Here is a 15,179-nt window from a genome sequence, read left to right on the forward strand (position 1 = left end):
AGGTAAGATAAGGGAGGTAAGGCAATAAATAGCCCATGGTGGCAAATGAATTACAATATACCAATTAAACACTGGAGTGATTGATGTGCAGAAGATGAATATGCAAGTAGAGATACTGGGGTGCAAAGGAGCAAGATAAATAAATAAATACAGTATGGGGATGAGGTAGTTGGATGGGCTATATTACATATGGGCAATGTACAGGTGCAGTGATCTGCGAGCTGCTCTGACAGCTGGTGCTTAAAGCTAGTGAGGGAGATATGAGTCTCCAGCTTCAGTGATTTTTGCAGTTCGTTCCAGTCATTGGCAGCAGAGAACTGGAAGGAAAGGCAGCCAAAGGAGGAATTGGCTTTGGGGGTGACTAGTGAGAAATACCTGTTGGAGCGTGTGCTACGGGTGGGTTTTGCTATGGTGACCAGTGAGCTGAGATAAGGCGAGGCTTTACCTAGCAGAGACTTGTAGATGACCTGGAGCCAGTGGGTTTGGCGACGAGTATGAAGCGAGGGCCAGCCAATGAGAGCGTACAGGTCGCAATGGTGGGTAGTGTATGGGGCTTTGGCGACAAAATGGATGGCACTGTGATAGACTGCATCCAATTTGTTGAGTAGAGTGTTGGAGGCTATTTTGTAAATGACATCGCCAAAGTCGAGGATCGGTAGGATGGTCAGTTTTACGAGGGTATGTTTGGCAGCATGAGTGAAGGATGCTTTGTTGCGAAATAGGAAGCTGATTCTAGATTTAATTTTGGATTGGAGATGCTTAATGTGAGTCTGGAAGGAGAGTTTACAGTCTAACCAGACACCCAGGTATTTGTAGTTTTCCACATATTCTAAGTCAGAACCGAGTACCAGAGTAGTGACGCTGGACGGGCGGGCAGGTGCGGGCAGCAATCGGTTGAAGAGCATGCATTTAGTTTTGCTTGCATTTAAGAGCAGTTGTAGGCAACGGAAGGACAGTTATGGCATTGAAGCTCATCTGGAGGTTAGTTAACACAGTGTCCAAAGAAGGGCCAGAAGTATACAAAATGGTGTCGTCTGCGTAGAGGCGGATCAGAGTATCACCAGCAGCAAGAGCAACATCATTGATGTATACAGAGAAGAGTCGGCCTGAGAATTGAACCCTGTGGCACCCCCATAGAGACTGCCAGAGGTCCAGACAACAGGCCCTCCGATTTGACACACTGAACTCTATCTGAGAAGTAGTTGGTGAACCAGGCGAGGCAGTCATTTGAGAAAACAAGGCTGTTTAGTCTGCCGATAAGAATGTAGTGATTGACAGAGTCGAAAACCTTGGCAAGGTCGATGAATACGGCTGCACAGTAATGTCTCCTATCGATGGCAGTTATTTAGGACCTTGAGCGTGGCTGAGGTGCACCCATGACCAGCTCTGAAACCAGATTGCATAGCGGAGAAGGTACGGTGGGATTCGAAATGGTCGGTAATCTGTTTGTTAACTTGGCTTTCGAAGTCCTTAGAAAGACAGGGTAGGATAGATATAGGTCTGTAGCAGTTTGAGTCTAGAGTGTCTCCCTTTGAAGAGGGGGATGATCGCGGCAGCTTTCCAATCTTTGGGAATCTCAGACAATATGAAAGAGAAGTTGACAGGCTAGTAATAGGGGTTGCAACAATTTCGGCAGATAATTTTAGAAAGAGAGGGTCCAGATTGTCTAGCCCGGCTGATTTGTAGGGGTCCAGATTTTGCAACTCTTTCAGAACATCAGCTATCTGGATTTGGGTGAAGAAGAAATGGGGGAGGCTTGGGCGAGTTGCTGTGGGGGGTGCCGGGCAGTTGACCGGGGTAAGGGTAGCCAGTTGGAGAGCATGGCCAGCCGTAGAAAAATGCTTATTGAAATTGTCAATTATAGTGGATTTATCAGTGTTGACAGTGTTTCCTAGCCTCAGTGCAGTGGGCAGCTGGGAGGAGGTGCTCTTATTCTCCATGGACTTTACAGTGTCCCAGAACTTTTTTGAGTTTGTGCTACAGGATGCAAATTTCTGTTTGAAAAAGCTAGCCTTCGCTTTCCTAACTGCCTGTGTATATTGGTTCCTAACTTCCCTGAAAAGTTGCATATGACAGGGGCTATTCGATGCTAATGCAATACGCCACAGGATGTTTTTGTGCTGGTCAAGGGCAGTCAGGTCTGGAGTGAACCAAGGGCTATATCTGTTCCTGGTTCTACATTTTTTGAATGGAGCATGCTTATTTGAGATGGTGAGGAAGGCACTTTTAAAGAATAACCAGGCATCCTCTACTGAGGTCAGTATCATTCCAGGATACCCCGGCCAGGTCGATTAGAAAGGCCTGCTCGCTGAAGTGTTTTAGGGAGTGTTTGACAGTGATGAGCGGTGGTCGTTTGACCACAGACCTATAACGGATGCAGGCAATGAGGCAGTGATCGCTGAGTTCTTGGTTGAAAACAGCAGAGGTGTATTTGGCGGGCAGGTTGGTTAGGATAATATCTATGATTGTGCCCGTGTTTACGGATTTGGGGTTGTACCTGGTAGGTTCATTGATAATTTGTGTGAGATTGAGGGCATCAAGCTTAGATTGTAGGATGGCCGGGGTGTTAAGCATGTCCCAGTTTAGGTCACCTAGCAGCACGAGCTCTGGAGATAGATGGGGGGCAATCAATTCACATATGGTGTCCAGGGCACAGCTGGGGGCAGAGAATGGTCTATAGCAAGCGGCAACGGTGAGAGACTTGTTTCCGGAAAGGTGGATTTTTAAAAGTAGAAGCTCGAATTGTTTGGGTACAGACCTGAATAGTAAGACAGAACTCTGCAGGCTATCTCTGCAGTAGATTGCAACTCCGCCCCCTTTGGCAGTTCTATCTTGCCGGAAAATGTTATATTTAGGGATGGAAATTTCAGGGTTTTTGGTGGCCTTCCTAAGCCAGGATTCAGACACGGCTAAGACATCCAGGTTGGCAGAGTGTGCTAAAGCAGTGAATAAAACAAACTTAGGGAGGTGGCTTCTAATGTTAACATGCATGAAACCAAGGCTTTTATGGTTACATAAGTCAACAAATGAGAGCACCTGGGGAATAGGAGTGGAGCTAGGCACTGCAGGTCCTGGATTAACCTCTACATCACCAGAGGAACAGAGGAGGGTAGGATAAGGGTACGGCTAAATGCTAAAGGCTCTATGAACTGGATGTCTAGTACGTTCGGAACAGAGAGTAAAAGGAGCAGGTTTCTGGGCGCGATAGAATAGATTCAATGCATAATGTACAGACAATGGTATGTTAGGATGTGAGTACATTGGAGGTAAACCTAGGCATTGGGTGATGATGAGAGAGATATTGTCTCTAGAGATATTGTCTCTAAGGCCCTTCTAGCAGAAGGAAAGTCTGTTTTAGCCTCCTCGTGTGGGTCCGTCGATAGACCAGTCGTGATGGATTAGTAGGGTTCCGTGGAGCAGAGGGGTCCAGTCCAATTGGCAAATGGATCTATTCAGCTAACAGTTCAATGTGCTCTAGACAGCTAGCGGGCCGCGGCTAGCAGATGGGCATTCAGGGGACGTCGCGACGGAAGGGCCTGTTGGAAAAAAAACCTTGGGCAGAGTACGTCGGTAGTCCAGTCGTGATGGATAAGCATGGCTTCGTAGTAAAAGGGGTCCAGGCTGATTGGCAAAATAGGAATAGTGGCACGAGAAATTGGCCGATGGACCTATTAGTTAACAGTCCGATATGCTCTAGACAGCTAGCGGGCCGCTGCTAGCAGGCTAGCAGATCGGCATTCAGGGGACGTCGCGACGTAGGAGCCTGTTGAGTAACCCCCTCAAGCAGATTACATACCGGCAGTAAAAGGGGTCCAGGCCAGTTGGCAAAATAGGTATTGTAGCCCAGGAGTGGCTGATGGACCTCTTCAGCTAGCTGGGAGATGGGCCTTGCATGGGCTAGCTCCAGGATAATTGGTGCTTGCTTCGGCACAGAGACGTTAGCCAAGAGTAGTCACTCGGATTGCAGCTAGCTAGCTGCGATGATCCAGGTGAGAAGGTTCAGAGCTTGCGTTAGGAATCTGGGGATCTGGAGAGAAAATAGGTCCAGTATGCTCTGGTTTGAATCGCATTGCACAAACTAGAGCTCTCCGAGCTAAAGGTAACTGATGACCACTAGCAGTGGTTAGCTGACTACTATCTAGTAACTAGTTAGCTGGCTAGCTTCTGTTGGGGGATTCCGATTCAGAGGTAAAGAAAAATATTTTTGAAAAAAGCAGATCCACATCACATTGGGTGTGGCGGGATGGAGGAGAGTATTTTGAAGTTGAGGTTTAGAAAAATAGAAAAAGGAAATGCAAAGAAAAATATATAAAAATATATATATATGGGACACGACAAGACGAAGGACAAAGACGCAAGGTTGCTAAAAACAGAAGCTAAAAGTATGTATCGCTACAATAACAAATAATCACTATCCCGGATGGCCTAACAAATACAGTTTATAAAACTATACATTTGGATTGGTTGATAGCAGGGAGTTATAGCATCACAATCCCTGCATTCCACTGGTAATGCCTGTTAACAGTTCAATTAGATTTAACAAGATTCATCCACCGTCCCACAGCCCAGCCAGTCATTCATAAACTTAATCTCCCCCAGAAAAAAAAACATCTAGCCAATTTTTCCCCATGCTACGAGGCTAGCATTTGGTTTGGTACAGCGGGGGTTAATATAAGCCTCGCTGTGTACCTATCCGACCTGTGCAACATGTTTCAGTAATGTTTTGCCATCCCACCACTGCCATGCATATGAACGTGACGAGACTGACAGCTTATCTGTTCCTGGCAAATATCAGGATCATTATAATGGATATATCCAAAGAAAAGGCAATAGAAACAAACATAGTTTGCAGTCATTTCAGTTGCTTGATGTGATCATGTGTTAGCTTAAGTTGGCTAGCTATCTAGCAAAGGAGAAGGAATGTTATCCTTAACCTAGCGATCCTCCCTATCTTATTGACTCGACAATCAGCTGGTTGTTGCCTATTTATACATGATTTAGTAAATCATTATTTATTGAAGTTATTGTCTTTTGTCACTATTGACCCTCTTGCTAGCCAGCTACATGCCAATTATTTGACATGGAAGTAATTTGTTATTTGTTTATACAGTAGCAATGTGGAGTTAACAGAATGAACGACTGGGTCAAAACATTTGAATACAATAAACAACCAGCCTGTTTGGTTAGCAGCTTCAGAACCTCAGAACTAACAAGTAGATTTTGCCCAGACTATATTGTCTGGTGACGGGATGAAATACAAATCTTTTACTCATTAAAATAATGTTTTTAGTGAAAACATGCCGGCAACAGTTTTATAAAAGCAATAAGGCATGAGAACCTGGTAATTATTGTGTGATAACTCCCTCCTAAGGGCTGTTTCCCAGTCCTTGGTTTCGCATTTGGCCTAAGAACAGCCCTTAGTTGGGAGTTATCACAGGATAATCCCCGGGTTCTCATGCCTTATTACTTAAATACGCTGCTATGATTATATTTCAATAGATTGAATTTGATGGCTAGGCTAATTGAACACATTGGGGTTGTTGTGCTATGAACCCTGAAATGGATCTAATCACGACAATCTCTTAATTCACTTTAATCTAGCGGTTTACAGGACATGATGCTGGAATCAGACCTGCAGGTGACTGACCTGGCCACTTGTCTGGATCTAATCAACAATGTAATAGAATAACTACTGCTGATGAACACATCTGAGAGAGAGATCTTGCATCTAAACTAATTTAGGCTCACATAATATACTGCAAATTAGAGGAGATAGAGAAAATAATGAGGATAACATTTTGAGTTGTATTACACTCAACTGTACTCAAGTGTTTCAAGTGACATCATTGGTCAAGAAGAGTGGAAACTGATACAAGCTGAAAAGGCATCAGCAGCAACTGATCTTGCATTTAGATATACTCAGACAGGTATGGGATTAATGACTGAAGAATATGCTATGAATAGGATGTTGGTGCCGTCTAAAGCAACTGCATTAGGCCTGCAATTTCATCATCTGCCAATAGAAACATGTAGCTTTATAGCTCACTTTTCTGTTGATTGATAAAATGGATTGATTGATAAAACACTAGCTCTGTGTTGCATTCGATGCAAATCTAATTCATAACAACAACACTTTCAGACTACTCATAAGAATGAGAGGTTTCAAGGTCAAGCCAAACATTCAGTGAAATGAAACAAATGTTATTGCGACTGCTCCAGCTGCCGCTTACTGTATCTCATCCATCTGCTGCTGTTCTGAATTCTCTAAGCAATAACTTCCACTGATGCCCTAAATAGAATAGGAATTTGCCTCTGTTTACACAGCCAGGCAAATTCTGATCTTTTACCAACATTTGTTCTTTTGACCAATGAGATAAAATCTTTTGTCAATAATTGGGAAAAATATCAGAAATGGGCTGCCTGTGTAAATGCAGCCATTGAAATCTATATGGAATCTACCAGATCTGCAAAGCATATATTTGGACATACTGTATATTTACAAATATTCTATGTAATCTATAGTAGACATCCACTGGGACTCTAGGCATCTACCAGGCCTATATTTTTACATAATGTATGCATGTATGCTATGGTATCTATAGTATGCATTTCACATCTTTAGAAGCAGAAATATCTATATGATAGCTAAGGTTGTCATACTCGTCGTAATGGACAGACCAAGGCGCAGCGGGTAAAGTGCTCATCTTCTTAACTTATTTAAAGAAAACACTTAAACAAAATAAACAAACGACGAAAAACAGTTCCATAAGGCTCCCAGGCTATACAGAAAATAACCACCCACAAAACACAAGTGAAACAAACCTAAACTAAATATGGCCTCCAATTAGAGCCAACGACAACCAGCTGCCTCTAATTGGAGGTCCTACCAAAAACCCAACATAGAAATAGAAAACATAGAACCTAAACCAAAAATACCGAAACACACAAAACAAACACCCCCTGCCACGCCCTGACCAAACTACAATGACAAATAACCCCTTTTACTGGTCAGGATGTGACAACAGTATGCATTAAACAGCTATGCTATCACCACAACACAATTAAAATCCATAGCATCTAATGGTACGCATTTAAAATCCATGGTGCAGTATATCTTCAGAACCATCTAAATCTATGATATCTGATATTACAATTAGCTCTGTATTCAATAACTAGCTAACACATTTGGAATCCATAGCATCTAATGGTACACATTCAAATTCCATGGTGCAGGATCTACGGCACTCATCCTTTCCTATCGTCTTCCTCCCCCGGGGTGAGGCGATGTGGGCAAGTCTCGGGGGACTCTGGCAGCCAGGCAAGCAGCGTCCCACACAGTGAATTAGTCAGTACTTAACCTCGACACTTCCTCTAGCTCCGTTCCTCCGTATAATTACCATCTCTCCCTGCCAGTAATTAACTAATCCCACAGTGGGGCTGATTATCCAAGGTTTGAGGAGGGAAGAGACAAGAAAACTCCCTCCCCAGATCAGCCCTCTTGATTCCCTAACTTACAGCTGAGCCTCTCTGACTTGACTGACTGGCTGACTCAGTTTCGGGGTGTGATTATAATTGGGGAGGCTGTTGCTGTTCCGAGGGGAAATGTTTTCGGGTGTTTTTTTTGCGGCACAATAAAAATGTCTCACAAACATTGCAGTGATGGCAATTATACAGTAGAGAGATGGTAAACCTTGCTCCCGGAGGATAAATATTTGGCGTCATGGATATAAAATCAGTCGTAGAGGGTAAGTGACCACAGATGTGTGCAGGGTTGGGAAGTTCCTGCAAGTGCTGAAAGGAGGGGGCATTGGAGGGAGTATCGTGTCGTAAAGGAGTCCCTGATTATTTATCACCTTGACTCTGACCTCTCTGTCAGCTTGTCTCTGTCTGCCCCCCCCCCCCCCATGACGCAGATTTACTGGTTTCCTCTGCCCCGGTCTCTGACTTGCCTAGTTAAATAAAGGTTATATTAAAAAAATTACAAATTAAAATGATCTCACTCTCCTACACCTGCACATATACACACTCCAGCCATCTTCCTTGTTCTTGCTCCCTTATCTATTTCCCTCTCCCTCCCTTTTTATTTCTCTCTCTCTCTCCCCCTCTCTCTGCAGAATGTGGACAACTGCGGCTGCCCCCTGAATTAAACATTCCCCTCGCCTTGCCTCAGATCTGCCGACTGCATCTAAATGATCCAACCCTGCTCTATCTAATTACTGATGGATCATCCAGACTCATTCAACTTAGCCTGAGTGGGACAAAAGATGTGTCTCCTACCGGCACTTAAAACAAAGGGCCCAACAACACTCTACAGACAGACTATTCACAATTAAACCTGTGAATGAGTTTGGCTCCTTTCAATGCCTCTCTTTTTGTCCTTATCAGATCAATAGGTATACTTTGTTATTTGGGCTAATAGCACATTGCATTAGGGTGGTGCACAACACCGTATGCATTACCAATGAAAGGCCAAAATAAAGCATCAAAGGGATGGAGGGATGATAGAGACAGTAAAGGTGAACAACAAAAATGGGAGTTGAAGAAAAGGTGTAGATTAAGTAAAGACTAGAGTGATATCTGTTTGATGAACAGTTTAAAGCCTAGGTTAACAAGGTCATACTGTTTCACATGGGAAGCTGAAGATCAGTGGTGAATGTATAATAATAATTTAAGGCTAATCAGGTGATCGCTGACAAGTCGATCTAATTAAACTGATGAAGAAATGTTAATTTATAGAAGTGCATAATCTCCATGCATTAGACAAATCACAGTATAACTGGTTGGCAAATAAATGAGCATGTCTTGTATGTGATGTGCTTGGTGTGAGTGTGAGTGTGAGGATATTGGTAGATGTTTGCTTCAATACTACTAATGTAAACTGTAGGTGATTATATCCGGTTCAATTCAGCCAATTAAAATCGTCAACGAAGTTGGACATGATCGAACACTTGTTCATGAAAGCGCACTTAACAGAAGTCCAATGGCACGTTCTGATAATCAAAGCAACTAGATCACATGCATTAGACCGACTGGTCATATAGCTCACAGCGTAGAATGTCTAGCTCTTTGTGGTTGTTGCAGATTATGACAAGGATTTAAATCTCACATTAGTTTTCCCCCCCTTTGAAATGTAGAATGACATTTATTGTGTTAGTGTTAAGAAGTGAAGTGCAGCCAACAGCTTGAAAATTAAGATAATGGTTTGCCAGGACCGCTAGTTAGTAGACCGGCGACGTCGAACGTCGGAGGGGAGGAGTGGGAGTACACGTGACAGTAGATGATTATAAAAATGCATATAAAACGTTGTAGGCCTACAGTCAGGTGTACACGTCCATCAAGAGCTACGTCTTTCTTCAGCCCTGCAGACAAACACACTGCTATGGCGTAATAGTGATATTGCATAGACTATATTACATGGACGTGTACACCTGAATGTAGGCCTACAACGTTTTATATGCATTTTTATAATCATCTACTGTCACGTGTACTCCCACTCCTCCCCTCCGACGTTCGTCGTCGCCGGTCTACTAACTAGCGGTCCTGGCAAACCATCTTCATGCACACCTGGCAACCACCATTACACACACCTGCATCTCATCATCAGTCACACCTGGACGTCATTACTCCCTAATTACTTACCCTTCATATAGCACTCCTTTGTTACTAGTCATCAGGTAGTTTTGTTTGTGTTTCCATGTCAGACGCTTCTCTTGGTTTGTAGCGTTCGTTGTTATTAAACTCACTAACTGCACCTGCTTCCTGACTCTCTGCATCTATGTTACATCTACTTCATCACATAGGGATTATTTGACTTGAGGACCAACAGTGGAGTGTATTTTCCTCAAATAAAAATGTTGCTGGGGGAATTGGCTGATGCACATCTTGAGACGGAGGTCCAAGTTAAAATGTTTCTAATGTTTGCAAGTAAGGTCCCGTTGTGTTTATGTATAGCAGCATTATACAAACTAAGTGAACTGCAAGTGTGTGACATGTGGATACTTGCACTGCACTGTTGAGCTTGCAAGAAGCATTTCACTGTACCGTTTACACCTGCTCTATCCTGTGCAACTTTGAGATAGACTTGTGCCCTAAATGTGAAGTGCAACTGAAAAAATAGGACATGGCCAAATTGATATGATGGATTGAGATCTAAAAGTTTACTGATGCCATCAGAACCAATCAAAAAATGTGTTCAACTTAATATTGTAAAAGGATACAAATCCTAATGTGGTTGGCGACACACAAATCTGACGATCCAGACAAAAATTCACCTAGTCTAAACACATTTAATGACGCCATCAAATGGAATAAAGTGGATTAAGAGGAGTTAGTGAAATAGAGGGGGAAACCAAATCAGGAGTTAACTATGTTCATTCGCAACTTACGCTGACTATTATACAGTGTGTGTGAGAGAGAGAAAGAGAGAGAGATTGAGGATCTCTTTCTCCAGATGAAATATCCATGCAAAGATGAAGCTTGTGCTGAAAACTGCTGAACACCAATTGCCAAAGTTGTTGAGTTAGGTGCTCCGGAGGCCTTCTGAGAAAATGGCATTTGTTGAGAAATAGGTCCAAGTCTGTAATTTTTAAAATACAGCCCCACATCTCTTGAACTTGACGGCAGTTTAGGTGACGCCGTCAGCGCTGTATAAGCGAGGAATCAATCTGTGCCAGAAAACAATCTGTGCAAGGTGCTTTTTTCTGTAATCACATTGATGACTACCACAAATCACAAGTTAGCGTTTCAGCAATGGGAAAATTGCGAAACTAAATTAGACAAAATAGGGCCACTTCTGATAGAGCTGCTGGAGTGGACATCTGAGTGATGCCTCTGGGTAATTTTTCTGTAGATCGTTGTGGAGGCTAATCGATTCAAACCCTGGATAGATTTTCAGTTGGTAATGAATCTTGGTCCAATGACAGTGTGAGGCAAGCCTCCCCTTCGCACACCACAAACCCCACATCCAAGATCAATAAGCACCATCATGACATTTTCATAAACATTTTCATTTTTAATAACAACCTCCATCTCCCTCCTTTGATTACAGTAATGCTGATTCCCAGCCTTTAAAATGCATTAACGGACAGGGATTTGCATTTATATTGGATTTCTCTGCCACACAAGGACTTGAGATAGAGCCTGAGAACAATGACCACAGCAACATCATCTAAAAACACAGTCAACCCCATAATAGAGTACATACGCCACAGAGAGAGGAAGTCAAGGACAGGCAAAAGCAGACCATTCTACCACTCACTCAAGCACGGATTGATACCCAGTCAGTAACGATTCAATCTCCAAAACTGCAACATGCTACAACAGCGAAAGTGGCTTTATGGCATATTATGTATTTGGTACAGGTGGAGGCGTACACACTCATGTATATCCAACATACAGTGCCTTGCAAAAGTATTCATCCCCCTTTGCATTTTTCCTATTTTGTTGCATTACAACCAGTAATTTAAATATATTTTTATTTGGATTTCATGTAATGGACATACACAAAATAGTCCAAATTGGTGAAGTGAAATAAATAACTTGTTTAAAAAAATTCAAAAAAATTGAAATGGAAAAGTGGTGCGTGCATATGTATTCACCCCTTAGCTATTAAGCCCCTAAATAAGATCTGGTGCAACCAATAACCTTCAGAAGTCACATAATTAGTTAAATAAAGTCCACCTGGAGGCAATCTAAGTGTCACATGATCTGTCACATGATCTCAGTATATATATACACCTGTTCTGAAAGGCCCCAGCGTCTGCAACACCACTAAGCAAGTGGTACCACCAAGCAAGCGGCACCATGAAGACCAAGGAGCTCTTCAAACAGGTCAGGGACAAAGTTGTGGAGAAGTACAGATCAGGGTTGGGTTATTAAAAAATATCTGAAACTTTGAACATCCCACAGAGCACCATTAAACACATTATTAAAAAATGGAAAGAATATGGCACCACAACAAACCTGCCAAGAGAGGGCCGCCCCCCAAAACTCAAGGTCCAGGCAAGGAGGGCATTAATCTGAGAGTTAACAAAGAGACCAAAGATAACCCTGAAGGAGCTGCAAAGCTCCACAGTGGAGATTGGAATATCAGTCCATAGGACTACTTTAAGCCGTACACTCCACAGAGCTGGGCTTTACAGAAGAGTGGGCAGAAAAAAGGCCATTGCTTAAAGAAAAAAATAAGCAAACATGTTTGGTGTTCGCCAAATGGCATCTGGGAGACTCCCCAAACATATGGAAGAAGGTACTCTGGTCAGATGAGACTAAAATGTAGCTTTTTTGCCATCAAGGCAAACGCTATGTCTGGCGCAAACCCAACACCTCTCATCACCCGATAACACCATCCCCACAGTGAAGCATGGTGATGGCAGCATCATGCTGTGGGGATGTTTTTCATTGGCAGGGACTGGGAAACTGGTCAGAATTGAACGAATGATGGATGGCGCAAAATACAGGGAAATTCTTGAGGGAATCCTGTTTCAGTCTTCCAGAGATTTGAGACTTGGACGGAGGTTCATCTTCCAGCAGGACAATGACGCTAAGCATACTGCTAAAGCAACACTTGAGTGGGAAACATTTAAATGTCTTGGAATGGCCCAGTCAAAGCCCAGACCTCAATCCAATTGAGAATCTGTGGTATGACTTAAAGATTGCCGTACACCAGCGGAACCCATCCAACTTGAAGGAGCTGAAGCAGTTTTGCATTGAAGAATGGGCAAAAATCTTAGTGGCTAGATGTGCCAAGCTTATAGAGACATACCCCAAGATACTTGCAGCTGTAATTGCTGCAAAAGGTGGCTCTCAAGTTTTCAGTGTTTTTGTCTTATTTCTTGTTTATTACACAACATATTTTGCATCTTCAAAGTGGTAGGTATGTTGTGTAAATCAAATGATACTCACGCCCCAAAAATCTATTTTAATTCCAGGTTGTAAGGCAACAAAATAGGAAAAATGCCACGGGGGTGAATACTTTCGCAAGCCACTGTATAATATGCATAGAAGGGAGAAAAAGAGCACTTTCGTCGCAGCCAATTCCTTAACCAATGCCTTCCAATTACTCTTAGGGAAGGAAGAAACACACCTCTGGGGGTGGGGTAAAGTGTAGCAACATAGTGTTTCTTTGCTCCAAGTGATGGTGACCTTTCCGGCGTGCCAAACCGGCACAAGTGCGTCCTAAATATGTGTGTTTGGCATGCAGAATGAGGCACGTTGCAGAGGTTATTAAAAACGAGGGAGATTTGTTTGTTGCTGATCAGGTTGGCATTGTCCAACGGTCCGCCTTGGGATAATCTCTCTTGATAAGGGAGGCAGAAAGGGATGATTTGTCTCCCTGTAAGTCTGATTCAACCACTTTCTAACCAGTAAATCGCAAAGACAGCGGAAGCCCTGGGGAAATTTACAAAGCTATTCACTTCTCATTGCCAGTTAGCATCTGCTGCCAGTTCTTTATTTATTTCTCAACTTACTTACTTCAGATGGGAGCCAAAAAGAGGTGGAAAAGGAGTCATATGTGACATTGTAACTGTGTCTGTAGCTAAGGTTTTTGGGAACCTGAGGGTGAGAGCATAGGAGAATGAAGACAGCTTTATAGTTTTTACCTTTTTACCACGTGTGATTGGAATAATCTATGTCCATGGGAGCGTTTATGCCAATTTCACAGCTGGACACTTTCATAGATAATTGGATAGTTTTCACAACACAATGTACATTTTTGCAAAAGCTAATTTCATATTACCTCCACTAGTTTGTGTGAGATGTGCAAACAGGGTGAATAATAATATCAGGGTTCTGTTTTTGTATTGGCAGTATATGTTTATGTACTATATCATCCTGTGCATGTACATAAAAGGCTCAGACAAGTAATTACGACAATAATTCACTGTAAACGTATTCGTTGTATAGGAAAACACATTGAGTTTGATGGTGGATCTGGAGGGCATGGCTGCCCTTTGTTAAATACAGCCCACTCTTCATCAAAATGAAGGATATGTATAACAGACTTCTCCCAAAACAACTAAACCGAATGTAAGTTTTCCTTTGAATCCATCCAGTTGACAGATGACTCAGATCGGTTTGTCTGACTGTGGCCCAGATGTCTAACAGATGTGATTGCAGATTTCTACTTTTCATGTTTAATGAGAAGTGTAATGGATTTCACTCCGTATTGATTCAAGATTTAATTGTCTTGTCACAAGCAAGGCAATACCTTGCACTGACAGCTGAATTCGATGCCTCCTACTGTTTGATAGGTAACCAAGACGTGAGGAGGTAGTCGTGCTAGCCTGCTTCTACAACCTTTGTGTTGCAGTGCCAGAGACTCTGTTCCCCAGGCAAATACATAATGCCTGAGCCTCTTCTGATTCTTTCATTAATCGAACGAGCATCATAAGCCACACACGACAGCAGCATGGGGCCATGGATGGCTGTGGGGAAACGTGTTAGTCTGAGATTCCTGCCTCTGTATACCATCCAGGCTGTCAAGCTACATATTATGTAAATGCTCTGTTTACATGTGACAATATAAAGACAGCAAACCCAGTGGGGACCAGAGGCTACTGGGGCAATCTATGAAACGAGGAGGAAAGGAGGGAAAGAACAGAGAGACCCTGTTTAACCGTATCGCTAAATGAATGTAACATGTTGTTGATGAGTCTCTTTCTCTCTCTTGTCTTGGTCTCCCTATCACTTTCGCTCTCTCTCCCCTTTCTCTCTCTAGGATTTTGGACTGCAGAGCAGGAAAAACGAAGCACACACCTCTGAAAGGGAAGCTCCCAGGTACAGTATGTATTTGCTGTACCTTGTCAGTCAATTGTAAGGAGATTTGCAATGCAAAGACGGCAGGAAATAGAAGGATGATATCCAACACCGGCAGATCATGTATTTCACAACACGTAATGTTGCAGGGAGGAAAGAATACTACATGAACGCTGATGCCTGTCAAGAGAATGCCAACCATATCCCATTACAAAATGCTAGCTAGAATCCTTGAAAACTATGCCATACTTCTAGAATACGAAGTAAAGTTGTGTGTGCTTGTGTGTATGACATATTTGTCAATATCATGTTGCCGATTATTCTCTCAAGACAAAAACACAACCAGACATGGAAAACAAGAATTAAAAATGACAATGATTGCATACTACATTGACCTCCCTTCCTCAAGCCAGGCTCAACATTTA

The 15,179-nt window shown here is 42.7% G+C and overlaps 1 protein-coding gene across 2 annotated transcripts in view; it reads right to left on the bottom strand.

Moving 5' to 3' along the window:
- Positions 1-15,179, bottom strand: part of LOC106563266 (BMP/retinoic acid-inducible neural-specific protein 1) — a 125,313-nt gene that overhangs the window by 66,676 nt on the left and 43,458 nt on the right. The window lies entirely within an intron of this gene.

This window comes from Salmo salar, chromosome ssa11 (assembly GCF_905237065.1).
Source record: "Salmo salar chromosome ssa11, Ssal_v3.1, whole genome shotgun sequence".
NCBI classification, from domain to species: Eukaryota; Metazoa; Chordata; class Actinopteri; order Salmoniformes; family Salmonidae; genus Salmo; species Salmo salar.